Source organism: Trachypithecus francoisi, unplaced genomic scaffold, assembly GCF_009764315.1.
Source record: "Trachypithecus francoisi isolate TF-2019V2 unplaced genomic scaffold, Tfra_2.0 Lachesis_group10, whole genome shotgun sequence".
Taxonomy (NCBI): Eukaryota; Metazoa; Chordata; class Mammalia; order Primates; family Cercopithecidae; genus Trachypithecus; species Trachypithecus francoisi.
The window spans coordinates 79175761-79201686 of NW_022681455.1; the positions used below are offsets into that span (position 1 = coordinate 79175761).

General features: G+C 45.0%; 1 protein-coding gene across 5 annotated transcripts in view; it reads right to left on the reverse strand.

The window, feature by feature from the left end:
* TMC5 (transmembrane channel like 5) overlaps positions 1 to 25464 on the reverse strand; it is a 90265-nt gene extending 64801 nt beyond the window's left edge. The window contains exons 1-2 of one of the 5 annotated variants that reach the window (XM_033217882.1): positions 17239 to 17727; positions 4271 to 4498 (exon numbers count right to left, since the gene is read on the reverse strand). The gene's annotated coding sequence lies outside the window, so the exon portion shown is untranslated. Of the gene's footprint in view, positions 1 to 4270; positions 4499 to 17238; positions 17728 to 25234 lie in introns of those variants that run through there. The other 4 variants (XM_033217878.1, XM_033217877.1, XM_033217880.1 and 1 more) reach the window with 4 other exon arrangements.
* Between the last annotated feature and the right edge of the window lie 462 nt (positions 25465 to 25926).

The following is a 25926-nucleotide window of genomic DNA, read 5'->3' on the forward strand; positions in this document are numbered from 1 at the left end:
TTTAATAGAGACGGGGTTTCACTGTGTTAGCCAGGATGGTCTTTATCTCCTGACCTCATGATCCACCTACTTCGGCCTCCCAAAGTGCTGGGATTACAGGCGTGAGCCACTGCACCTGGCCTATATTCCTAAATTTTAAAAAGAAAATGAGAAACCAGAAGCTGTAACGTAAAACCTTTCGATTCTCCCAGGACCCACCAGTTGAAAAAAGCGGTAGGGTTTTGGTTCACAAGTATTTCCAATTTTCTTACACATAAATCAAAGAAAATCAGAACTAATGAAAACAAAACCTAGGTGAAGACAGGTCTTCTAGGTGAATATACGTTACCTGAATTGAATCATCTGTCTATGTGACGCTATGAAATGAAAGTGGTTGGGAATCCAGCCCTTGGTGTCAGATAGAACTGGGCTTAGTTTCCATTTGCTGGCTGGGTGAACTTGGGCAAGTCACTTAACCCCTCTGAGTCTGTTTCCTGAACCATACAATACTGGCAATAATATCTCATAGTGTTGTTGTAAGGAATGAACAAGATAAGGCACAGAAGGCGGCCAACATCAAGGAAGCCGTCACTGAATGGAAGCTATTATTTGACATTATATTTAATGATGTACAATGTAAACTCTGGCAACTTCCAAAAGAGATAGGAGTCAGTACACAATAAAAGTCATATACTCAACCAGGACATGATTAAAGAAATAGGAAATGGGCCAGGCATGATGGCTCATATCTGTAATTCCAGCACTTTGGGGAACTAAGGCAGGAAGATTCCTTGAGGCCAGGAGTTTGAGACCAGCCTGGGCACCCCCATCTGTGTGTGTGTGTGTGTATAAAATTAGCTGGGCATGGTAGTACATGCCTGTAATCCCAGCTACTCAGGAGGCTAGGTGGGAGGACCACTTGAGCCCAGAAGGTTGAGGTTGCAGTGAGCTATGACTGCATGATTGTACTCCAGCCTGGGCAACAGAGTGAGACCCTGTCTCAAAAAAAAAAGAAAAGAAAAGAAAAGAAAAGAAAAGAAAAGAAAAGAAAAGAAAGAAAGAAAGAAAGAAAGAAAGAGAAAGAAAGAGGAAATGTCTTATAATCAGGTACAGGAAGGGGCAATCCTACAAAATTCCCAGGCTGACATAGTGACTATAACTGAGAACTAAATTTTGCCCTGAACTTCTTATTAGCCAAGACTAAAAGGGAATGACAAGTTATCTAATATTCATTATTTGTGGGAATAAAAGGAACTACATCAATTTTTCAAGCGGACTACCCTTCCTCCCAAGATCAATTTCTGAAAATAATTTATCATGAGAACTCTTTCAAAAGGGATCGAATAACATTGTAATGAAACCAGGACTCAGGGTCACCATCAAACAAAGCACTCAGAAACTCTAACTCCAAAAGGGGCTGCAGGAGTGGAGTTGGGAAGAGATTCTGGAGTCCCCTCCAGGTCATTGTGATGCAGGGAGACAATCACATAAGGCTGTCTCTCACATACGGCTATCTCTGGCCAATGGGCTATGAGCATAAGTGACTGTGTCACTTCCAAGCAAAAGCATTCAAAAGCCAAAAGAAAGAGACCCTCTGGTTCCCCTTCCACTGTCATGGGAACCAGTGATATTCCCAAAGGGGACCCAGTCACCAGCCTGGGTTCCTGCGTGACTGCATGGATCACAGCCCACCTATACCTACCCACATTTGCTTTTCATGAGCAAGAAACAAACTTTTATGTTTTAAGACATTTAGATTTTGAGATAGTTTATTTTGATGCAGCAGAGCTTAGACTAGCCTGACTGACACAAATCATTTTGGTCTTTGTTTTGAATCTTTGACAAATTTATATATACGTATGTACATATATAACTTCATATTGTACATGTATATGTGTATTATATGTGTATATTATATGTATATATATGCACACAAAGACATGCATACAATGTATGTATATATTTACTCATATCTACATATATAATAGATCTACATATATGATATACATTATATATACACACACATTTGTATAACACACATACAAAAATACACATAGATTAGATAGATAAACAGATACACAGATGGGTAGATAGATGATAGATAGATAGATAGATGGATGTTATATGTGATCAGCCAACAATTAGCTTCAAGTCTGTTGGACAGTTCTCTGTTCCAATGTCATTTGACAAGAGCTTGTGTATTGCACATCTGTTTCACAGTTGGGAACAAATGCTCTAACCACTACCACCAGCGCTGCAACAAATACCTAAACAAACAAAGAGCTAAACCCACAGAAAAAGATTGGGGAAGAGAGAGGAGGAAATGGCATAAGGAAATAGTCTCACATTGATGTCAAATGAAGTGGGAGTGGCCTTCTGAGAACCTTATCCTTAGCTTCCTGTTAACTATGAGAGGAATAAATGAGAGATCCTGCAGGTTCAAAGGAATGATACTGTTTCCTGTTGCCTTGGAAAAAGCACCAAGAGGGTACTATCTTACTTTTTTTCTCCCTAGTTTTTGTCTCTCTAGCATCTCCTCAATGAGGGCTATTGAACCATCTATTTCAAGTCCTCCTTTCCATATCCCATTTAGGGTTTCTCACTTCACTGTTTGAATGGTTTTTAATCACATGCCCAAGCAATGACATGTCTTCTAAGGCTGTTAATTGAGGACTCCTTACTTGATGTTGCAAGGCTTCCTGGTTTGAATGGGTCATCCAACTATCTTGTGTTTGGCATTCAGCTAATTCAGAAATCTTCAAGGGATCAATTACATCCTAGAATATGGATGAGGTCACATTCAAGCTATTTACCTGGCTCTCTGCTGCCTCCCACTTCTCCCAGCCTCAAGCTAACATAAGGCCAGGTCAGCCACCCACGAGTTCTGCTCTGCACCATCAAAATGATCTCACGAAACCCAGATGCTCAGACAGAATCACTAAGGATTGTCAGGCCAAGTTTTGTGTATAATGACAAAAAACTGGGAGCAATTCAAAAATTCATCAACAGGGGATGGGCTGAATCAGTCACAGGACATCTGCACTGTGGAATACCATGGAACTGTCACAAAGAATGCTTTAGATCTACAGGTGCCAGCAGAAGATGGCCAACTATGATTCTTGTCTTTAATCTCCTTTTCCCATCTCCCACCCCGGGCCTGGCTAGAACATGTGATCATGCAGCCTATAAATTGTCCAAAGGTTAATTTTTCTAATTGAGGCCATTTATTACCTGAAAGACCCGAAAGAGAAACCAGGGCCTTACAAAGCAGCAAATTGACGAGCACCAAGAGCAGGAAGTTGCCCTGGCAAAACAAGGGTACAACGTCCAATTTCAGCCGTACGTTTTGTCTTCTTCTTCTTTTTTTTTTTTTTTGAGACAGAGTGTCACTCCTCCTCTTGCCCAGGCTGTAGTGCAATGGCGCGATCTCGGCTCACGGCAAGCGTGAGCCTCCTGGGTTCAAGCGAGTCTCCTACCTCAGCCTCCCGAGTAGCTGGGATCGTAGGCGCCCACCACCACACCCAGCTAATTTTTTGTATTTTTAGTAGAGACTGGGTTTCAGTATGTTGGCCAGGCTGCTTTTGAAGTCCTGACCTCAGGCGATCCACCTGCCTCGGCCTCCCAAAGTGCTGGGATTACAGGTGTGAGCCACCGCACCCGGCCCCCACGTTTTGTCTTCTAACGGGGTGAACTTTGTCATGACAGAACCCATGATTAACCTCTCAACATAAATGAAATCAACGTTCTATATGCTAGTGATGATCCTGTAAATGATACAAGATCCCTACATACTTAAGACCCACAGTTAAAATTATGAAAATGATTCCACAGAAGCTCTTAACTAGCTCCAATGAACCATCATGTATTTGACTTAAAACAGACCAACTAATTTTTAAAAAATTGTTTTTGCTGTGGCACGTGCCTATAATCTCAGCTACTCGGAAAGCTGAGGCAAGAGAATCACTTGAACCAGGGAGTCGGAGGTTGTAGTGAGCTGAGACCACACCACTGCACTCCAGTCTGGTGACAGAGCAAGACTCTGTCTCAAAAAAAAAAAAAAAAAAAATTGTTTTTATTGCAGAGAGTGGGGAGAGGGAAAGAAATTAGTCCCACTAAAATTCTATTTTGCCATCTAAGGACATTAAAGGCTACGGCAGGTATCACAAATGACTATCACCATTATCTCATAAAACATTTTATGGACATTAAAAAAAAAAAAGAGAGGGAGACCCCGTCTCAAAAGGAAGGGTAGTTCATTTAACTGAATAAATTCAGCTGTATGAAAACTTACTTTTTTACCCTTATTGTTCTTGCTTTGTCCCAAATAGATGCTAACGTTGCACAAACCAACTTGATCTTAAGATGTCGTTGGGAACACTGGAGTCACGTGTCCATGGGTCTTGCAGGCTGGCTTTTGATGGGAGCTGGGCTGCGGGTGATTTAAGGACGGTTATAATCTGTGACGCTGGTCTGAAGTCTGAATATTCCAAGTTGCTGACTGCAGGCAGAGCCTCATGTCCTGAAAATCAGAAGACAGAGGACTTAAACTTCCATAAAAGATGGGCTCATACTATACAACCCAATCCTGTGCATTTGGAAGCAGAAAACACTGGCTCAAATGGCTTCCTGTTTTCTCTTCTCTTAAAAACTTGAAATATTAGACTACAGTGAAGCACAGAGAAGATCAAATATTAACTCATGCTAATCCTTTTCATATTAATTCCAGACTTGGATTTGTTTTATTAAGGAAATAAAACATTAGTGGTGAAGTTCTCTAATACCTCTTCCTAATCCAATTTTCCATAGTGTCCTCTTCCCTGTTTGGAAGATACCACTATCATAAATGTGATGTATGACTTTCCAGGTCATACTGTTCATTCTGTGACCACTGTTATGAGTTGAGTTGCATCCCCTCAAAAAGGTATGTTCAAGTCGCAGTCCGCAGTACTTCAAAATGTGACCTGATTTTTAAGTAGGACTTGGGGGAGGTAATAGGACTTGGTGGAGGTAATCAAGCTAAAATAAGTTCACTGGGGTGGGACCTAATGCAACATGACTTGTGTCCTTATGAAATTTGAGCCAGGCACAGTGGTTCCTGCCATAATCCCAGTACTTTGGGAGGCCGAGGCAGGTGCATCACCTGAGGTCAGGAGTTCAAGACCGGCTAATTCTAAGAATTCTTGAAAGGCAATGGAAAAGAATTTAAAAAGAAGAAATCGCTCATTCCCAGGTATCTCACTTCAACCAAAGTTTCACCTTAGCAGTTTTGGAAGCTCCCATTCTTTCTGCAGGCACCTGATTGTGGACTGACAACTCCAGCACAAGGATGATGGCCTCCACACATGGGCGAGCGGTTGCCGGAGCACCAGGTCATGGGATGCTCACACACAGGCATATTTCAGCAGAGACGTTGATTTCATTTGCTTGCCTGCTCTTCATTGCTCTTTCTGGGTTTGCCGTATTAGTGTAATGATTACTTTGGCTGTCAGTCTCGATGCCATGACAAATAAAGGCCTACGAACTCCTTTATCTGCAGTGTGTGATGTTTAGGACCAGGAAATAAAGGTAATGTCAATAGTCTCTATGTGACAGCATTAGCTTCCATCACTCAGTTAACAAAGCCTTCCCGTAAGTAAACATTTGTCAGTGTGAGATCCGTGTTGGCTTTTCCGAGTGTCAGGTACCTTCACAGTCATACACTTAGACTCCTTAGAGCCTAAGAAAATGAGGTCTATGCTTAGAAAATAAGGTCTATGATTTCAAGACAGCAATCACGCCTGTAATCCCAGCACTTCGGGAGGCCGAGATGGGTGGATCACTTGAGGCCAGGAATTGGAGATCAGCCTGGCTAACATGGCAAAAACCCATCTCTACTGAAAATAAGAAAATGAGCCAGGCATGGTGACTTGCACCTGTAATCCCAACTACTTGGGAGGCTGAGGCACAGGAATCGCTTGAACCTGGAAGGCGGAGGTTGCAGTAAGCCGAGATCATACCATTGCACTCCAGCCTGGGCAACAGAGAGAGCGACTCTGTCTCAAAGAAACAAAACAAACAAACAAACAAAAAAAGGAAAATACAAATACAGCAAAATAGTCACATCCTCTTTTCTTTTTGTTTTTTGTTTGCTTGTTTTCCTTTCTGTAAGGAATTTTCTGTTTTCAAGATATTTATTCAATTCCCAAGGAAAGGTAATGTAAAGAGAATGTAAGATTTTTAGCTTGTTAAATGAGTGAGAAAGAGTCAGAAGCTAGAAAATGAAAAATGAATTTTAATCGCTTGAAAGGCATCACCTAAACATGGCAAAAAATCCTTCAAGGAAATAGTCTAAGGTATTGTTTTTACTACTGAAGTAACAAATGCCTCTTATAACACTGAATTAACATGAGTTCTAATATATTTTTTAAATGAGAACTGGGGCCGAGCGAGATGGCTCAAGCTTGTAATCACAGTACTTTCAGAGACTGAGTCTGCGTGAGACTGGGAGTTTGAGGATGCAGTGAGCTATGATCCATGCCACTGTACTCCAGCTTGGGCAACAGAGCAAGATGCTGTCTCAAAAAAAAAAAAAAAAGGAAAATTTGGGAAGAAAGAATTGGCAAATGCTACCAATTAATCTTCACAAGTAAAATTTGTTTTTAAAAAAGCTAGAATGAGAAGATTCTTTTATTTTACGAGGATGTTTGAAGCCTGTCAGATCTCCTTCTGCTAGCTAAGATTCCTCCTCTTTTACCATGATCCTTTCTTGGAAGGAAGTTCATGGACTAAACTCCTCCCAGCAGTTTTACCTTAACTCTGAGCCCACTTGATTAATGCTACTTTGTAACAAGACTTTCTCCTAAGACAGTCCCCAAGGTGGGCGAAGCTCACAGGCCTTAGATGTAAAGCTGGTGGATGCAATTGAATTGCAGTACAATGTTTGCATTCGGGTGCTGATGTTCTGTTTGAAGTACACAGTGTGTGCAGCTGGCTTTCATTCTATTTTAGAAAGAAAGTGACAGAAACTATAGATCCAGAGCAGTGGTTCTCAAGAGGGGCAATTTTGCCTCTGAGAGCACATTTGGCAATGTGTGGAGACATTTTTAGTTGTTATAACCGTAGCGGGGGTGTGATATTGGCATCTAGTAGATAGCTGCTAAACATCCTAAAATTTACAAGACCGGCCTCCCCACAATAGAAAATTATTTGGCCCCAAATGCCAAGAGTGCCAAGGTTGACAAACCTTGATCTAGGGCAATGCTGTCCAACAGAACTTTCTATGCTGATGGAATGGTTCTCTACCTACATGTCCAGTATGGCAGCCACTAGCCACATGTAGCTATGGGAACACTTCAAATATGGCTAGCTCGGGAACTAGATTGAGAAACTAAATTGTTTATGTATTTTTCTTCTTTCAGAGATAGGGTCTCGTTTTGTCACTCAGGCTGGTGTGCAGTGGCACGATGATAGCTCACTGTAGCCTCAAACTCCTGGACACAAGTGATTCCTGCATCTTAGCCTCTTGAGTAGCTGGGATTATAGGTGTGAGCCACTGTGCCTAGCTATTAAATTTAATTTTAATTAACTTTAATTTAATTCACCATGTTGCCCAGGCTGGTCTTGAACTCTTGGCCTCAAGTGATCCGCTGGCCTTGGCCTCCCAAAGTGCTGGGATTACATATGTGAGCCATTGTGCCCAGCCAGAACTCCAACATTTAAGACATTATTGATGAGGGTGCATCTGACAACACCAAGCTTGGGTGCCCATGGGAGTCACTTGGGACCCTGCTGGAGAGGGGGGCACATGGATCCTCAGGTGACCAACATCCCAGTTTATCCAGGACTTTCCCAGTTTTAGCACTAGAAGTTCTGTGCTAAAACCCCATCAGTACCAGGAAGACCACCCCAGCCCAGGTCCCATTCCCAGAAGTTTTCATTCACAAAATCTCAAGTGGGACCTGAGAATTTAGCTTTTTATCGGGTTTCCCAAGTGATTCCTTTATGCGCCAAAGTTTAAGAATCACTGCAGGCCGGGCGCGGTGGCTCAAGCCTGTAATCCCAGCACTTTGGGAGGCCGAGACGGGCAGATCACGAGGTCAGGAGATGGAGACCATCCTGGCTAACACGGTGAAACCCCGTCTCTACTAAAACATACAAAAAAAACTAGCCGGGCGATGTGGTGGGCGCCTGTAGTCCCAGCTACTCGGGAGGCTGAGGCAGGAGAATGGCGTAAACCCGGGAGGCGGAGCTTGCAGTGAGCTGAGATCCGGCCACGGCACTCCAGCCTGGGTGACAGCGAGACTCCGTCTCAAAAATGAATAAATAAATAATAAATAAATAAATAAAAGAATCACTGCAGGTCAGCCAGCGAGGAGCAGGGAGAGAGGGGGGAGGAAAAAAGCAGATTCATTACCATCACATAGAAGGTGAGCATTTAAAAAAAAGAGAAGCAATAAAAAATGTTTTAAGATGATTAAATTGCTTTTTAGCAAAACAAAACAAAAAGTGGGTTTGTGGGTTGCTTGTGCTTCAGCAGGTTGGCTACTTCTTGCTTGGCTGGATGGCTGCATCCCACCCCAGAAGAAGGAGGATCCCCCTCTCTGGGACAGCTGGAGACAAGTCAAGGTGCCCATCCTGGCTCTCGCACCCACTGAGATCTGCTAGGAGTGGGCTCTTCTGCTATCTGACAAGAAAGGATGCTGCTTACTGGAGACCTGTAGGCTACAGAAATCCGTCCTCTTTCCTTCCCCACTGTCAGTGTGCTCAGAATCCTGCCAGGAACAGTGAAAAATGATAAAGTTTAATGCTCCCTTTGGCTAGGGATCCTCCCTGTTCTCTATCACTGGGTCTGGGAAAGGTGGCAGGAGGCAATGAAGCTGGGGTGACTTTTATGCACACCCTGCATGTATGGGTCTGCATCAAGTCTCCTTCTTTTAAAGGAAAAAGAACCTCCTTCTGGATCCACCTTGGGGGTCAGAAGCGTACCTCTTTATGAGACTAATTCAGATTCTTATAATAGTCCTATAATGCTTAAACAAGTATTATATAACACACCCCAAGTATTATTGCTCTGGATTTGCAGAGAGCAAAACACAAAATAGAAACCAATGACAACAAAACAATGTATATATATCTGTGCCAGGCACTGTTATAAGAACCGGACAGGCATTAGCCCATTTAAATCTTACCATAGCCTTAGAAACAGGTGCTATTGGCTGGGTGCGTGGCTCACGCCTGTAATCCCAGGGATTTGGGAGGCCAAGGCGGGTGGATCACCTGAGGTCAGGAGTTTGAGACCAGCCTGGCCAACATGGTGAAACCCTGTCATTACTAAAAATACAAAAATGAGCTGAGTGTGGTGGTACATGCCTGTAATCCCTGCTACTTGGAAGGCTGAGGTGGGAGAATCGCTTGAACCCGGGAGGCAGAGGTTGCAGTGAGCTGAGGTCATGCCACTGCACTCGAACCTGGATGACAGAGATCTGCCTACAGGTCTGCTTACTGGAGACCTGTAGGCTACAGAAACCTCTCTTCTTTCCTTCCCCACTGTCAGTGTGCTCAGAATCCTGCCAGGAACAGTGAAAAATGATAAAGTTTAATGCTCCCTTTGGCTAGGGATCCTCCCTGTTTTCTACCACCCGGTCTGGGAAAGGTAGCAGGAATAAATAAACAAATACATACATACATACATATATACATACATACATGCATGCATACATACATAAAACGCTTGAGGAAAAGCTAAAGCAAGATGAAGAAGGCATTTGAGAGAAAGGGAGAAATGATATTCAAGAGACAATGGAAAGAAATCCCAGGATAACAGCTGTGCCCAGCTCTAGAAAACAGTTGGTCCAAATTACACCACCCAACAAAGAGAATGAATAAGAACAGGGGTGACTTCAGAGATACAGTAAAGCTGTGTATATTTTCTCCGTCAACAACAACAAAAACATCAAAGACAAATAGAAACTCCAAAACAAGCAATCCTCTAAAAGCTGTAAAGAAAGTCAGAACCGGATATGAATAAACTAAAGTCTGACCTGCCTGTGCGCAATCAAGGGTGCACAATTAAAAACAAAACAAAACAAAACAAACAGCAAACTCAGTTCACCTGAACCAATGATTCAGATTAAGTGACATAAAGTGACATAGAATTAGATGTCCCTTTCTAGGAACTCAACTTCTCTAATGCATACATAACCACAGCTTTGAAGCCAGGTAGTTTTCATCTTTTATAATCTACCTGTGATAGTGTGATTTGTGATAAGAAATATATCTTTGGTCTTTATTCCAGGTTTCCCGCATGGGCTCCTAAAACGTTGGAATTTCCTAGGTGATGGGAGCGTCTTTTGTTCTAATATTTGGTCTTTGGTTCTGGTTCCTAAAACGGAGCTCCTAATCTCTTGGAAATTCCTGGGTGACGGGAATGTCTTTTGTTTTAATGAGGCAGCTTTCAACAGGGGCTCCTGGATGGAGGCTGGTCACCAGAAAGACCAAGCCAGGGTTAGAAGCTTGCAACTTTTAGCCTCGCCTCTCATCCTCCAGGAACGAGAAAAGGACTGGAGATTGATTTAATAATCAACGGAGCCTCCATAAAAACCCTCAATGAAGAGGTCAGAGATCTTCCAGGTTGAACACATCCACATTCTTAGATAATGACACACTCCAACTCATTGGGACAGAAGCTCCTGAACTTAGGACTCTTCTGGAACTCACCTTGTGTACTCCTTCACCTGGCTGTTCACCTGTATCCTTTATCATATTCTTTTTTTTTTTTTAAAGACAAAGTTTCACTCTTGTCACCCAGGCTGGAGGGCAATGGCGCCATCTCGGCTCACTGCAACCTCTGCCTCCCGGGTTGAAGTGGTTCTCCTGCCTCAGCCTCCCTATGTAGCTGGGATTACAGGGGTCCGCCACCATGCCCATCTAATTTTTGTATTTTTTGTAGACTGGTTTCCACCATGTTGGCCAGGCTGGTCTCTAACGCCTGCCCTCAGGTGATCTACCCGCCTTGACCTCCCAAAGTGCTGGGATTACAGGCATGAGCCACCACTCCCAGCCTATCATATTCTTTATAATACACAGGTAACCGTAAGTAAAGGTTTCCCTGAGTTGTGTGAGCCATTCTAGAAAATAATCGAACCTGTGGAAGAGTCCCAAAAACTTCTACTTTACAGTCAGTTGGTCAGAAGTTCCCAAGGCCAGGACTTGAAATTGGTGTCTAAAGTTGGGAAGCAGTCTTGTGGGGCTGAGCCGTTAACCTGTGGGTTCTGACACTAACTCCAGTCAGATTATGTTGGAATTCAATAAAATGGCGGTGGCGGATGTGGTGGTTAACACTTGTAATCCCAGCACTTTGGGAGGCTGAGGTGGGCAGACTACCTGAGGTCAGGAGTTTGAGACAAGCCTGGTGAGCATGGCAAACGCTCTCTCTAAGAAAAATACAAAACAATTAGCCAGGTGTGGTGGCACATGCCTGTAGTTCCAGCTACTTGGGAGGCTGAGGCAGGAGAATCACTTGAACCTGGGAGGTGGAGATTGCGGTGAGCCAAGATGGCACCACTGCACTCCAGCCTGGGTAACAGAACAAGATTATCTCAATATAATAATAATAATAATAAATTGTGGGGCACGCAGCTGGTGTTGAAGACTTGGTCGGTGTGGACCCCTCAACCCCCGCCAATATCTGGTCACAGAAGTGTTCTTTGTTGAAAGTACAGTGGGAAAAAACCTTTTTCCTAGTATTCAACCTACAATGCAAGAAACATGTGATTGTACTTTGTAAGACACAAAAAGCAAGTTTGTAAACCACAATATGTAAAAAATAATTTTTAGAAGTGGGGAAATGCAGGGGGAAGAATTTTATTAGAGAAAAATGTTAAGGTGCTAAATTCCTTCTCTTATGAAATGGAGAGTCAGTGATGCTGTCCAAGTTTCAGGAACTGTAAGGACGTCATCACTGGCAATGGTTCTCCACTGGGAGTGATTTTGTCCCCAAGGGACACTGAGCAAAGACTGGCAAACTTTGGTTGTCACAGCTGCAGTGAGTGTGCTATTGGTATCTAGTGGGTAGAGGCAGGGATGCTGTTAAACATCCTCTAATGCACAAGACAGCCCCACAGCCAAGAATGGTCTGGTCCAATGTGTCAGTCATACAAAAGTTGAGATATCCTGATTTATCACTATGAAGGAAACAACAAAATATAAAAAATGAAACAAAATTAGGAGAGAACAGAATGGGAGAAGGAAGAGAAAGGAAAAGGGATAAGTGCAGCGGTGCAACCCTAGTTCACTGCAGCCTCTAACTCCCGGGCTCCAGTGATCCTCCGACCTCAGCCTCGTGAGCAGCTGGCAACACACGCACACGCCACCATGACCCACTGAATTTTTATTTTTTAATTCATTAATTAATGTCAAGACTGAGACTGTCTCTGTTGCCCAGGCTGGAATGCAATGGCACAATCTCAGCTCACCGCAACCTCCACCTCCTGGATTCAAGCAATTCTCCTGCTTCAGCCTCCCGGGTAGCTGGGATTACAGGTGCCCACCAGTACGCCCAGCTGATTTTTTGTATTTTTAGTAGAGACGGAGTTTCACCATGTTGTCCAGGCCAGACCTCATGATCCACCCACCTCGGCCTCCCAAAGTGCTAGGATGACAGGCGTGAGCCACTGGGCCTGGCCTATTTTTAATTTTTTTTGTAGAGATAGAGTTGCACCCAGGCTGATTTCTAATGCCTGGGCTCAAGAGATCCTCCCACCTTGGTCTCCCAAAGTGCTTGGACTACAACAGACGTGAGCCATCATACCCAGCTGCTTACAATTTTTTGAAAATAAAACATGTGATTTCCAAGTAAAAAAGACAAATTAAGTAAGTACTTAAAACTGCAAATATATGACTATGGAGGTTTCTGAGCAATCCAGGTCCCTAAGTAAATGGAGACACCTGGAAAGCGGTTTGGAAGCAGGGCATTGGAGTTTCCTTTGCAATACAGTATCCTAAATGTCCCTCTTTTCACCCCACTCAGGGAAGCAGAAAAGCCAATTCTTTCTCTCTCTCTTTTTCCCCCCTTTAAATATCTTTGAGTCATAGCAAATTGTCTCTTCTCTCTCTCTCTTTTTTATTTATTTATTTTTTTTGAGATGGAGTCTAGCTCTGTTGCCCAGGCTGGAGTGTAGTGGCACAATCTCGGCTCACTGCAACCTCCACCTCCCGGGTTCAAGTGATTCTTCTGCCTCAGCCTCCAGAGTAGCTGGGACTACAGGCGTGCGCCACCATGCCCAGCTAATATTTTGTATTTTTAGTAGAGACAGGGTTTCACCATGTTAGCCAGGATGGTCTCGATCTCCTGAGCTCATGATCTGCCCACCTCAGCCTCCCAAAGTGCTGGGATTACAGGCGTGAGTTACCGTGCCCAGCCCTCTCTCTCTTTTTTAAGAGATGGAGTCTCATTCTGTCATCCAGGCTAGAGTGCAGTGATGGGACCTCCTAGGCTCAAGCCATCCTCCTGCCTCAACCTCCCGAGTAGCTGCGATTACAGGTGTATGCCAACCACACCTAGCTCAAATTTTCTTTTTTCAACTCTGATTTGTTCCACATTCACCTCTTGAATTCTGCTACCTTTTCTCCCACGCTGGGTAAGTATGACATCAAGCTTGGGAAGTTTCTAGATTCAGTGCTGTTTGCAGCAGGGCCAGGACTAGGGTGAGGAAGTAAGATAAGTGTTGAGCTGCGATGCAAATTTAAAGGGGGCCAGAAATCCCAGTAATCAAGTATATCATCCATTTTCATACCTGAGACTGCGTAATTTATAAAGAAAAAGAGGTTTAATGGACTCACAGTTCCACATGGCTGGGGAGGCCTCATAATGATGGTGGAAGGCAAAGGAGGAGCAAAGGCATGTCTTACGTGGCAGCAGGCAAGAGTACGTGTGCAAGGGAACTGCCCTTTATAAAACCACCAGATCTCATGAGACTTATTCACTATCATGAGAACAGCATGAGAAAAACCCACTCCCATGATTCAATTACCTCCCATGGTATCCCTCTCATGACATGTGAGGATTATGGGAGCTATAATTCAAGACGAGATTTGGGTGGGGACACACCATATCATTAAAATAAATATTTTAACGTGATACTTTTAAAAATAAAAATAAATGCAAAAAAAACCCATGATGAAAAAAAAATCAATATGTTAAAAACAGACAGGATCAGAATTACTGCTTTGTGCTTTTGGCTCTGGCTCTGGCTCTGATCTTTCTCAGTGTTACACTGACTGACAGACAGAAACTTGCGATCCAGGTGTCCAGGAGTCTCATACTGCCAGGTGCTGTTATCTCACCTCAGGAATGACAATTCTTGGGGTGACCTAAACCATTTTCTTGGAGATACCCACTCACCTCCTCTTATTTTAAGTCCTTTCCTCTGATTGTATAATTTATAACTCAAGTCTCTGATACAGGATAAAATTCCATTTCTCCTTTGGAAAGCCACTATTTTGCACTGGATATGGGTGCTAACACATCAAGGCTGGGAACTGTGACTATGGGCTTCCAATTCTTCTGGCGAATTCTAAACACAGGACTGTCTTTTTTTTCTTTTAAATGATACCCACGTTCAGCCACACGAGATGGCTCACTCCTGTAATCCCGGGGCTTTGGGAGGCTGAGGAAGGAGGATTGCTTGAAACCAGGAGTTGGAGAGCAGCCTAGGTGACATAGCAAGACCCTGACTCTACAAAAAAATTTAACAATTAGCTGAGCACAGTGGCATGCAGCCGTTAGTCCCAGCTACCCAGGAGGCTGAGTCTGGATGATGACTTGAAACCAGGAAGTTGAGGCTGCAGTGTGCTATGATCATGCCACTGCACTCCAGCCTGGGGGACAGAGTGAGACTGTCGCTACAGAAAATTTTAAAATTAGTTGAGTTTTTTTTTTTTTTTTTGAGACAGAGTCTTGCTCTGTCACCAGGTTGGAGTGCAGTGGCACAATCTCGGCTCACTGCAACCTCCACCGCCCGGGTTCAAGTGATTCTCCTGCCTCAGCCTCCCCAGTAGCTGGGAGTACAGGTGCGTGCCACCATGCCTGGCTAGTTTTTTGTGTGTGTTTTAGTAGAGACAGGGTTTCACCATGTTGGCCAGGATGGTCTCGATCTCCTAATCTCGTGATCCGCCCTCCTCAGCCTCCCAAAGTGCTGGGATTACAGGCGTGACCCACGACGCCCAGCCTAAAATTAGTTGATTTTTAATCATTCATGGTAGTGCACACCTGTAGTCCCAGCTACTTAGGGGGCTAAGGCAGAAGGATCACTCAAGCCCAGAAGTTCAAGGCTGCAACGAGCTATGATCACATCACTACACTCCCTATAAATATTATTTTCCCTATGAATGCCTTCACAGAAATGACCACCTCTGATGATTAGCATTCTAGCAGCTGTGATTTATCTCTGGGAACGATGAACGTTAGGTGACTGGAAATAACCTGAGCAATAATAGTATCACCTCCTGCCACGTCATCCTGAGAAATCTTGGCAAATATGATTATTGAGTTGTTCATTAAGTGTTTATGAAGATGTTCCATAGCTTGAACTTGACCCTGTCTTCTGGGGACAGGACCTTTGCTGGCAAAATATGACAATAAACCCTACTTTTAACATTCATTTCCACTGAGCTTCTCTTCCCCTCTCTTGTGTAGAAAGAATCTAGTCAAACAATAACAATTACAATAATAAGTTAATAATAACAACAACAGTAACAAGCATGAAGACAGCACTATTTATTGAGTGCTGATATGCATGCCAGGCACAGGGCTATGCCCTTCACATGTATTAGCAACTGAATGCTCAAACAACTTTATGGGGAGGTATTACTACCCCAATTTTATGATGACATTGAGACCCAGAGAGGTTAAGTAACTCACTCAAGGTCCCACAGCTAAACAGAGGCACAGTGAGATTCAAACCCATACCTCTCTGATTGCATATGCTGGGCTTGGATCATCATCATCAACAACAACATCATTGTTAGCAGTACATGGTGGCTCATTCCTGTAATGCCAGCACTTTGGGAGGTTGAGGCAGGAGGATCGCTTGAGCTTAGGAGTTTGAGACCATCCTAGGCAATATAGTGAGACCTTGTCTCTACTAAAAATCATAAAAGGTAGGCAGACATGGTGGCATGTGCCTGTAGTCTCAGTTACTTAGAAGGCTGAAGCAGGAGGATTGTTTGAGCCCAGGAGATCAAGGCTGCAGTGAGCTAGCATTTCACCACTGCACTCCAGCCTGGGCAACAGAGTGAGATACTGTCTCAAAAACAAACAAACAAACAAACAAAAAACAAAAAGCAACACAAAAATCACTTATCAGAGGAAGAAGAGAAGGATGAGAAAAATGAGAAGCATGAGAAAAATGAGAAGTTATTGTTTCTTGAACACCATAAAGAAGTAAATAGATTTTTTTTTTTTTTGAGGAGGAGTCTCGCTCGGTCGCCCAGGCTGGAGTGCAGTGGCCGGATCTCAGCTCACTGCAAGCTCCGCCTCCCGGGTTTACGCTATTCTCCGGCCTCAGCCTCCCGAGTAGCTGGGACTACAGGCGCCCGCCACCTTGCCCGGCTAGTTTTTTGTATTTTTTAGTAGAGACGGGGTTTTACCGTGTTAGCCAGGATGGTCTCGATCTCCTAACCTCGTGATCCGCCCGTCTCGGCCTCCCAAAGTGCTGGGATGACAGGCTTGAGCCACCGCGCCTGGCCGTAAATAGATTTTTTTTAAACCCCAGAGAATGAAGTAGCATTGGGAGAGACCATGTGAATTCACTCATCCAGCAAAGCATTCTTCTAGAACATCATGCTCCAGTAGACACCCCCAGACATACAGGTCACATTTATTGCATGTTTGTCGTGTACTGTATTTTCTTATTAGCTCTGATATCCACCTGTGGAAGTGGGAGCTTTTTGGCACACTACCCATTATACAGACAAGGAAACCAAGGCCAGAAGCATACAATAACTGACCCAGAATCCCACAGTTAGACCTGGGGAAGCCCAGATTCCAACTCAAGCAGACAACCCCAGGGCTTGTTCTCATCATCAACACTCTCTTGCCTCCCATTTCCCCATGGTCATTCTTTCTTCTAACAAATATGTGTTGTGCCTCAAATCTGTGCCCTTGTCTGGCAATAAGCAATAGGACAGCCTCAGTTTCTGTCCTCCTTCCCTGACACGTTCCCAAGCATTCCCCATTATTCCCGTGACCTCCCACTCCTCCTTCAAAGCACCTTCTCTTACCTGCCCTCAGTTCTGCAGGAAAATCCAGATAAAACTCCCCTCTACTTTGTAGTTTAAAGCTAGAGGGACAGGCAACAGGTCCTCTTTTCTTCTTAACTAACCGGTAAGGCCCATCTTTTTCTGCCTCTCTGCCGTGTTGCCTTAAAGACTGCTCCTTGTTGTCGGGGTCACACGGCTGGGCAGGATGCAACCAAGATCACGGGGAGGGGGTTATTTACTGAGCTCATTACTGTTTTACGCCACCCTGGCTATCATCTCTTTCCTCACCAACCAATGAATAACCAGGTCTCACCTGGTGAAAATGCAAATCAGTCTTCCACCTCTGACATCACAGCTGCACCTATGGCCTCTGTCCACTGAGTCTGCAACGATGAAGGCCTCACTCAGGTCCCAAGTTGTGCATTTCCTTCTTCCTAAGCCCTAACTTCCCCCTCTCATTAACATTATTGTAATATCAGCTCAATAGAAATATCAAGGTCCTTTCTAGAGGTTTTCTTTCTTGGACACCATAAGGAAGTAAATAGTTTCGTTTTGCGTGTTTTTTTTTAACCCTAGAGAGTGAAGTGGTGTGGGAAGAGATTGCCTGAATTCATTAATCCAACAAAGAAGAGAACGTGATGCTCCACTAGACACCCCCAGGCACTGGCTCCTTTTTTTTTTTTTTTTTTTTTTTTGAGACAGGGTTGGCCTCTGTCACCTAGGCTGGAGTTCAGTGCTGTGATCTCAGCTCACTGCAACCTCTGCCTCCTGGGCTCAAGGGATCCTCCTGCCTCAGCCTCCCAAGTAGCTGGAACCACAGTTAAGAGCCACCATGCCTGACTAATTTTTGTGTTTTTTGAAGAGTTGAAGTTTGTTGTGTTGCCCAGGCTGGTCTTAAACTCCTGAGCTCAAGTGATCCACCCATCTCGGTCTCCAAAACTGCTGGGATTACAGGTGTAAGCCACCCCACCTGGCCTGGCCACGTGTTTCTTTTGCTTTTTGTTTCTTTCTTTTTTTTTTTTTTGGAGACAGAGTCTCACTCTGTTGCCCAGGCTAGAGTGCAATGGCGCCATCTGGGCTCACTGCAACCTCCGCCTCCCGGGCTCAGGTGATTCTCCTGCCTCAGCCTCCCGAGTAGCTGGGATTACAGGTGTTGCCATTACACCCGGCTAATTTTTGTATTTTTAGTAGAGATGGGATTTCACCATGTTGGCCAGGCTGGTCTTGAACTCCTGACCTCAGGTAATCCACCTGCCTCGGCCTGCCAAAGTGCTGGGATTACAGGCATGAGCCACTGTGTCTGGCCGCCTGGCCACATTTTTCTATAGATACATCCCCTTTGGCAACATGTGGACCATACAGATTTAACTCTGTAATTATGATCACCAATGGCATGTCCCTTCTGGAAACAAAGGACAGGCAGTATAAAACCAGCCTACATTTCAAGACAGTTGACTCAAATTCCAGTGCTGACTCTGGCACTCTAAGACTGTAATGTCTCACCTCCTCTGAGCCTCAATTTCCTCCCCATTAACCTACAAAGTGGGAACTATATATGCTCCCTCCTTCTAGTGTTGAGAAGGGCTACATCAGTTAACATTTGAGAAAGTTTGGACTAAGATTATTTCTAGCCACCTAAGACTCAGATTCCCAGGGATAAACCCCAGCAGATGGGATGCTAATCCATCGCAAAGGGTTTTCTCTGAGAAGGAAATTTTATATTCATACAGAAATAAAGAAGGAAGTAGACAATCCAGGACTGCATCAAATTTCTGTATTTTTACAAATGCCAGAACAAACAAGATCCGTTTCCTATGGCACTTGCTGTTGGGGGAGTATCATTTAAAAGAAAAAAAAGAATGTCGTAGTTCTACAATTCACAAAAAGAATTGAGGTCTATAGTTACTGTTCCTTTTTTTTTTTTTTTTTTTTTGAGACAGGCTCTTGTTTTGTCAATCAAGGCTGGAATGCAGTGGTACAATCACAGCTCACTGCAGCCTCTGACTCTTGGGCTCAAACGATCCTCCTGCCTCACTCAGCCTCCCAAGGAGATGAGACTACAGGTATGTACCACCACATTTGGCTAACGTTTTTAATTTTTGTAGATATGGGGTCTCTCTACATTGCCCAAGCTGGTCTCAAACTACTGGGCTTAAGTGATTATCCCCCCTTGGCTTCCCAAGGTGCTGGGATTACAGGCATAAGCCACTGCACCCAGCCCCAATCTTTGATGTACTAGTACTGAATAGAAAACAGTGGCTTTCCAATGGAGAAATGGAATTTTCTCCTGTGGAAGAGACTTGAGTTATAAACTGTGTCATCAGAGGAAATGAGAGGAGGAGGGTGGTGGTTTCCAAGAAGATAGTTTGATCTGCCTCAAGAGCTGTTATTACTTGGGTGAAAGGACAGTATCTGGCAGCATTTGACTCTAGGAACACCTGGATCGTGGGGTTCTGCCTGCCAATCATCTTGGAGCTGAGCCAAAAAAGCTCCAGGCAAGAAGTCAAAGCAGTAATTTTGATACTTTTGTAGCTATAAGTCAGGATTTCTCAACCTCAGCAGTGTTGTCATTTGGGGCCAGACAACTGCCTGTTGTGGGGAGCTGGGGGGACTGTTCTGTGCATTGTAGGATGTTTAGCAGTATGCCCGGCTTCCATCTATTAGATACCAGGAGGACACCCCAACCCCACCCCATCTGCAAGCTATGACAACTAAAAATGTCTTCAGGAATGGGCAAATACCCCTGGGAGGCAAAACTGCCTCCACCTGAGAACCACTGCGCTAAATGTTACCAAGTTCCGTGGACTTTGAAGCGTCTCCTCGCTCTCCATTGCATGGGACAAGGAACTCAGCAACTCAACATTTTCTCTAATAGAGTTTTCTCCCCTCTGTTTCTCCTCTTCTAGAAACTATACCATAGTTTTACATATTTCGGTTTATGACACATATATGCCTTATAAACTGTAATTTTATAAGTCTGCAGGTAGACTGTCAGTTGGCAGTGCTGGTTGCTTCCAGAGTGAGAAACTGGGTGGCTGGAGACAGACATGGAGGGGGATACTTTTCAATATTTGCTTAGACATCTTTTGGATTTTTTCCATTTTTCTTTTTTAGAGACAGAGTCTTGCTTTGTCACCCAGGCTAGGCTCAAGCGATCCTCTTGCCTCAGCCTCCTGAGCAGCTGGGACTACAGGAACTCACCACTATGTCCACCTAATCTCTCTTTTTTTTGTTGAGATGGGGGTCTCCCTATGTTGCCTAGGCTGGTCTCGAACTCCTGGCCTCAAGCGATCCTCCCCCCTCAGCCTCCCAAGGCTCTGGGATTACAAGTCACTGTGCCTGGTCTCTTTGGGGTTTTATACCATGTGGCAGTGTAACTTTTTCAAAAAAATAAGTTAAATCTTGAAAATTGTCTCCCGTGAATTGCGGGCAGTATGAATAGCATGGTCCCATCTTTTTAAAAGATAGGTAGAAATAATCTCTATTATTACACCCAGGAGGAGAGGGAGAAATCTGGAGTAACACACATGAAACTCCAAGCAGCAATTATCACCAGGGGGTAAATTAGCGGAGTTTTTCACCTTCTATGCAAATATTTTTATAAATACAATTTTAAAATAACTTGCATGTGTATTGTGTTAGTAATTGGAGAAAACAACAGGAACAGTAAAAGAAAAAGATCTATTTCCAAGGTCACTGGGGAGCCCCTCAAGTTTGGGAAGTGAGGAAGAAGGAGAACCTTCTGGAAGCAGCAGATGCTGGGAGCCCCAGACACAGGAAGCAGGAACCCTAGATAGAGGCTGATGATTGAATTAGGGGGTACAATGAGGGGGGCATGAATTAAGAGAGAAATGAAAATAAATGAGCAGACACTGGAATAGAAAGGATAGCTCTGTGTCATTGGATGGGTTATGAATTTCCCTGAGCCTGCCTCAGTTTCCTCAGCTATAAAATGGAAGTCATTATAATATATAAGTGACTAACATTTATCACTACATTGTTCTAGCCCTATGAGTTAGGTACTACTAGAATCATCCCAGTTTACAGATGAGTCATTTGAAGCACAGAGAGGTTAAGTAACTTGGCCCAAGGTCACACAGCAAGAAAGTGGCAGAGGCAGGATTTTAACCCAGGTGGTCTGGCTCTGGAGCCTGAGTTCTATAGATGACTAGGGCTGGGACTTAGCACAATACCCAGCACATGGTAAGCAGAACAGACATTAAAGACTATGATTATGTTAAAGGGCTAGGATTCCTCATCTACCAAGTACCATATTAAAGGATGTAGTGCCTCCGCGCAAGAGGAAAGCACAATATCCTTCCCAGCCCATGCCAGCCTTATTGTCCCCAGAAACTGCCCTGGACTTTTTTTTTTTTTTTTTTTTTTTGAGACAGGATTTCGCAATGCCACCCAGGCTGGAGTACAGTGGCACGAACTTGGCTCACTGCAACCTCCACCTCCCAGGCTCAAGCAATTCTCGTGCCTCAGCCTCCCAAGTAGCTGGAACCACAGGCATGCACCACCACGCCTGGCTAATTTTTGTACTTTTAGTAGAGACAAGGTCTTGCCATGTTCCCCGGGCTAGTCTGGAACTCCTGGACTCAAGTGACCTGCCCGTCTTGGCCACCCAAAGTGCTGGGAATACAGGATTGATTAACCGTGTCCAGCCTGCCCTGGCACACTTAAAGTCAGCATTTGTCCTACCAGAACACAAAACTCTCCAAAATGTTGACAGGTGGAGATCCCTGGAAGGAGACCATCTAGATGAGAAGCGGGTGGTAGGGTGCACCTGAAGTCCTAGCTACTTGGGAGGCTGAGGCAGGAAGATCACTTGAGGCCGGGAGTTTGAGACCAGCCTGGGCAACACAGCAAGATCTCGTCTCAACAAAAATTAAAAAATTAGCTGGGTGTAGAGGCGAGCACCTGTAGTCCCAGCTACTCAGGAAGTTGCGGTCAGAGGATCGCTTGAGCTATGACTTTAAGACTGAAGTGAGCTACAGTTGTGCCACTGCACACCCACTTGGGCAACAGAGCAAGACTCAGTCTCTAGGCCGGGCGCGGTGGCTCAAGCCTGTAATCCCAGCACTTTGGGAGGCCGAGACGGGCAGATCACGAGGTCAGGAGATCAAGACCATCCTGGCTAACACGGTGAAACCCCGTCTCTACTAAAAATACAAAAACTAGCCGGGCGAGGTGGCAGGCGCCTGTAGTCCCAGCTACTCGGGAGGCTGAGGCAGGAGAATGGCGTAAACCTGGGAGGCGGAGCTTGCAGTGAGCTGAGATCCGGCCACTGCACTCCAGTCCGGGCGACAGAGTGAGACTCTGCCTCAAAAAAAAAAAAAAAAAAAAAAAAAGACTCAGTCTCTAAAACTAAATAAATAAATAGATGTGAAGGGGTTCAAGGAAAAGGTGCTTTATTTAATCCTCCTTGGAGAGCTTGACCTACACAGCAACAGATCCTAAGGCCACGAATGGAAAGGAGCATCAAGCATCAAATAACATGGACAGTTATAGCTGTCATTCATTATGTGCCAGACATTCTGCCTAGTGCTCTCCAGACATGAATGCAGATCGTTCCTCCAACAGCCCTAGGCGGTCCTATGATTCTCCCCATTCTACAGACGAGGAAACTGAGGGTCCAAAGGCAATTTGCCAAAATCCCAGAGCTAGGAATTACTCCGGGATGACATGCGAACCCGGTTCTAGCTAGAATAACCACTCCACAACTGTCCTTCCCACCTGAAATCCTCCTCCCAAAGCTTCATCAGCTGCAAGCAGGTGGAGGAGACAGGACATTCTTTCATATAACAAAAGAACGGTGGGTCTTGGAGACAGCCTCTTGGTGCCCCCAGGTGAAGAGCAGGGGTATGGGTGGCACCCCTTCCTCTTCGGGGCCTGGTTCTGTGGGCTACTGAGAAGGCAGGGAAGCTCCTTCATTACCTCTGCCCCATGACATCCCACTCTTCCTTCTGCCTCTTCTAAATGGACGCAACTACTGTGCCATTCCCCCACTCTTGTAGAGGCAGTCACAGCACTTACTGTAGCTAATGTTGATTGAGCACCTACTAAGTGCCAGGCACTGTTCTGTTTCATCTTTATTTAATCCCCACAAAAGGGTGGGCTCGGGCTGGGTGTGGTGGCTCACGCCTGTAATCCCAGCACTTTGGGAGGCTGAGGCGGGTGGATCAGCTGAGGTCAGGAGTTCAAGACCAGCCTGGCCAACATGATGAAACTCCATCTCTACTAAAAATACAAAAAAATTAGCCGGGCATGGTGGTGGGCACCTGTAATCTCAGCTACCTGGGAGGCTGAGGCAGGAGAATTGCTTGAACCTGGAAGGCAAGAGATGGCAGTAAGCCCAGATCACACCACTGCACTCCAGCCTGGGCAACAGAATGAGACTCTGTCTCAAAAAAATAAATTAAAAAAAAAAAAAGTCAGGCTTGGTGGCTCATGCCTGTAATCCCAGCACTTTAGGAGGCTGAAGAAAGAGGATCTTTTGAGCCCAGAAGTTCAAGACCAGACTGGGCAACATAGTGTGACCTCCATCTCTACAAAAATTTAAACAATTAGCTAGGCATGGTGGTGTGTGCCTATAGTCCCAACTACTCGGGAGGCTGAAGCAGGAGGATCGCTTGAGCCTGGGAGGTTGAAGCTGCATGAGCTACAATCACAGCACTGCACTCCAGCCTGGACAACAGAGCGAGATAGCAACTCGAAAGAAAAAAAAATCCCACAAAAACCCCATAGGATAGGTGCTATTACTGTCCTCATTTTACAGATAAGGAAACTGAGGCACAGAGGAATCAGATAACTGCCACATTTACCCTGCTAGGAGGTGATGGAACCTGGATTGCACGTCAAGATCACACAGACTCCTCTACAGACCACCCAGGTAACATGGGGTGACTTATTCAACCTCTTTAAACTTTTGTCTCCTAATCAGTAGTCTGAAACTAGCAGGGGTTAATGGAAGGATAAAAGGTAACATATGCTCCTTATTCATTCAAGAAGTATTTATAGGACATCTACTGTGTGCCAGACACTGGGGATGTATCTGCAAGCAAAACAGAAAAAAATCTTACCCTTCCAGCATGCACACATTAGTAGGGGGACACATATGTGGGTTAGCTCAGTAGATCTTCACAACCCCATAGGCAAGCTACTATTATTGCACCTGTTTCACAGATAGGGAAAAGGGTCTCAGAAGTGGCAAACCCAAGTTCACTCTTCTGAGAAATGGTGGGACCTGGATTAGATAATATCCAGTTTCCGGAGTTTGACTTCCTGAATTCAAATCCCACAGTTTCCATTTAATTGCTGTTGGCAAGTTACTTAACTGTCTGAAACTAGATCTCCCAAGGGTAAAATAGGACCAGGAGACCCTATTTCATAGATTACCCCAGGAGAAATAACAACATCTCACATTTAGGAAGCAAACAAGGCTCACAGAATCTCTGTGAGGGAAGTCTAATTTTAACCTTTTTTTTCTTTCTTTCTTTTTTTTTTTTTTAACAGATGTGGAAACTGGATCCCAGAGAGGATAAGTAACCTGTCCAGAGGTGCACAACACACAAACAGTGCGCTTCCAAAGCTCATGTTCGCTCTGACCCAGGCCGCTTCTCAGATAAAAAAACTCACCGGATCGGGCATGGATTATTCTTTTCTTCCTGCACCTGCAGGGCGGGCTGCACGAGGGCGGTGGCCCGGCCATGTTCGTTCCCTGGAAGCTTTCTTAAATGCAAAGGGTCCGAACGCGGCTGTCTGGGGCTGGAGCCGCAGCCCCCTCTACGTGCTCCCCGATTCCCGCGCCTGGTGGTTCTCCCCGCACTCTGGCGCCACACCCCACTCGCTCCCTGCTCCCGGCCACTGCTGCCACGCTTGGGGGCCCAGCATTGGGGACACCCCGCCCAGTTCTTCCCGGACTCTCTGGGAGCCGGCGAGGGGACTCCGCCAAGACACCCCTGCTCGGCTGGCAGCCCTGGCGCTGGCCCCACTCCTGGCGAACCCGCCTCACCTCTTGGCGCTCCTGTTGCCACTGCGTGCGCTGGCCCTCTAGTCGACCCCGGCCTGGGGCAGCCCGCAGGCGGCGCGCCCTGCTCCAGGGACGGCCTTCCTGCCTCGGGGGCCGATCGCTTTCTTCTGGGAATTGAGCCAGTTCCTGTTGGGTTGGGAGGCCTGCTGGCATCCGAGACCTCTATCCACTGCCCGTAGTCTGCATTCATTCTTTCTTTCCGTGAGCCAGCCTTACCCGGAGGCCACCAGATGCGGCGCAGGCCTGGGTGTTGCAGCTCTTGGAGGACCCAGCAGGCGTATGGGCCAGGGTTGCGCTCTCCAAAACTCTGGCCAAGAGCCACATCATCTAATCCTAAGAGAAATGCAAGTCCTCTCATGATTATCACTAACTACCAGATAAATGCAAATCAAAACCATAATGAGATATTGGAACAGGAATTAAAAGAAATTAAAGAGTGCGTAAGCAGAAACTCAGTTGTATGTAAGAAAACTCAGTTCCCCCTGAGAAAGAAAAAGAGCTGAAGGCCTTTAAAAACGCCTATTTTTCTGTGGCTAGTGAGCCTTATCTCTCCTCCCTTCCCAGGCCTTTGAAGCCCCTGATTCCCTAGCTGTGTAGCTGCAATGTCATTAGACAGATAAACTCAAGTCACAAAACATGTTTCTCCTTGAAAAGTAAGAAATGATGTAACACAT